This window comes from Carcharodon carcharias, chromosome 19 (genome assembly GCF_017639515.1).
Source record: "Carcharodon carcharias isolate sCarCar2 chromosome 19, sCarCar2.pri, whole genome shotgun sequence".
NCBI lineage: Eukaryota > Metazoa > Chordata > Chondrichthyes > Lamniformes > Lamnidae > Carcharodon > Carcharodon carcharias.
In genome coordinates this window covers 44988404-44990674 of record NC_054485.1, presented here as the reverse complement: position 1 = coordinate 44990674, position 2271 = coordinate 44988404, and the positions used below count along the sequence as shown (strand labels likewise).

The following is a 2271-nucleotide window of genomic DNA, read 5'->3' as shown; positions in this document are numbered from 1 at the left end:
CTTCAACCACCGAAGCCATACAGGGTCCGCCCCTGGTGCTTTAGTGCGTACACCACATCCATGGCCGTCACCGTCTTGTGCTTGGCCTGCTCAGTGTAGGTGATTGAGTCCCTGGTAACATTTTCATGTAAAACTTTCAGAACCTCTTCGTATATGAGACCGGAGATGTGTTTGACGCCCCCACGGCGGGCCAGGCACCGAATGGCCAGCTTAGTAATACCCTGCATATTATTGCGAAGGACTTTGCGGTGCCGTTTGGCTTCACCTTTGCCCAGTCCCTTACCACCTTTCCCTCTACCCGACATGATCTGCAGCCAATGACAAATAAGCGGAAAAAAAATTGGAACGCTTCACGAATTTGCGTGTCACCCTTGTGCAGGGGCCATGCTAATCTTCCCCGTATTGTTCCAATTTTAGTATTTGTGCTGCTGAATGATCCTTATTTAACCCCTGCCCATCCTCACTTAATTAACTCTCTCAGCATAAACCTCTATTCTCCTCTCTTCCCCTTTTGCTGCTTATCTAACTTTCCCTCAACTGCTCCCTGTGACATTGGGTTCCACATTCTTACCACTCTGTGCAAAAAGAAGATTCTTCTGAATTCCCTGTTTGATTTCTCAATGGCGATCTTATATTGAGAACCCCTGCCCCATTTGGATTCTCATTTCCCAGCTGTGGCCTCCTTACCAAAATGTAACACTTTGTGGAAATTCATTTGCCAATGGCATGCCTGTGCTTCAAGTTTATTAATGTATTTTTACAATTTGTTGCCACCCTCCTCAGCATTGACTATCTCACCCAATTTGATCCTGTTTGGTAAATTGGAGAATATGTTGTGGAACAGTGCTAATCCCACAAGGACACCATTTCCCATTTTCTCCCACTCTGAACAGCCATCCTTTTAACTCTACTCCCTCTTTAGTACAGATTTCAGCAAACCGACTGTCAGTAGTTCCCTGGACATATTCTATCTCCCATCTTAAATCAAAGTACAAAAAATAATCTTATGGCAACATTGTGAAGAAGAGTAAGGTGGTTCTCCTCTGTGACCCAGCAAATGTTTATCCCTCACACAACCACATCAAAAAACAGTCGATCTGATCATTTATCTCATTGCTGTTTGTGGGAACTTGCTGCACACAACTTGGTTGCTGTGCTTCCTACATTACAATAGTGTCAAAATAAAAAATTCAGTGGCCGTAAAGCACCTGGGATGTTCTGAAGTTGTGAAAAGAATTATATAAATGCAAGTCTTTTGTAATTTTCTTTCAGAACAGTTCCAGGTTTCAACCAGGCATGCTGTAAGGAGCTCATGCACCCCACACTGCCTTCCCTTGGAAATTTGGGCCTGGAGTTGGGATGACTTGAGAGACCTTTGAAAATGGGGGGAGGGTCCCAGTTCTTGGATTCCTGACTGCATTCCCGGGCTGTCTGATTTTTGGGAGTGCTTTTAAATGGTGTGGCCTGCATCCGGCGCTCCTGATCTGGCCAGCTCCATTGTAGGGATAGGTATTTCCTACTCCTCTGCAATTTTCATGGAGTCAAGCCAGGTTTTCAAAGGGTTGTGGATCATGGCTCTTCAGGCGAGTCGCCAACCCTGGTCTGGATGAGGAGCCCTTTTTAAAGGTAAGTTTAAAAGGTCGTCTTCATCCCGCCATGCCAAACTCTGCCCTTCCAACCACCCCCATGGCCCCTCATTCCCCCATGCCAAGCTTTGGCATTTCCATGCCCATTGATACATTATATAAGACCAGTGGACTCTACAGCGACAGTAGGATGTGTTTTAAAAATCAGTTTTTTTTTAAAAAAAGCAATTCATTCATAACTTTCTATTATGTAGAAAAAATGTTTCACTTAGAAGGCAATAACAGTGTCAATCATCCAAACACTTTAAATTATCAACAACAAACACCACAAACCCTTGAGTCCACTTAACCTTGTGAAAATAAACCTTGTGAAATTGACAGCAGAGATCAGAGAGCCTGATCAAACAATGTTTTCCCTGGGGCACAGGTGTTTCAACAAGTGTAATGGATGTCAAGGCTTTCAGCCATGCCTTACATTCACTTGGCCTTTCAAACAGCCCACCTCTGCACCCCACAGTCCTGTGTAGCTCCCTCTAAGCCTTTTTCCTGGGTTGGCTGGCCTGACTGCATCCCGTACCCACAGCCACACCCCCGCACCCTCCCAGCCCAACAATGAAGATGCCAGCTTTTACAAGCACTTTCTCCTGAGGCAGACTGTTTGAGCTGGAAGTTTTCCTGACTCCTG

The 2271-nt window shown here is 45.2% G+C and overlaps 1 non-coding gene across 1 annotated transcript; it reads right to left on the bottom strand.

Moving 5' to 3' along the window:
• Positions 1-334: 334 nt before the first annotated feature.
• Positions 335-438, bottom strand: LOC121292018. Its single transcript, XR_005946145.1, has one exon. It is a non-coding gene; the product is annotated as a U6 spliceosomal RNA (small nuclear RNA).
• Positions 439-2271: the final 1833 nt, after the last annotated feature.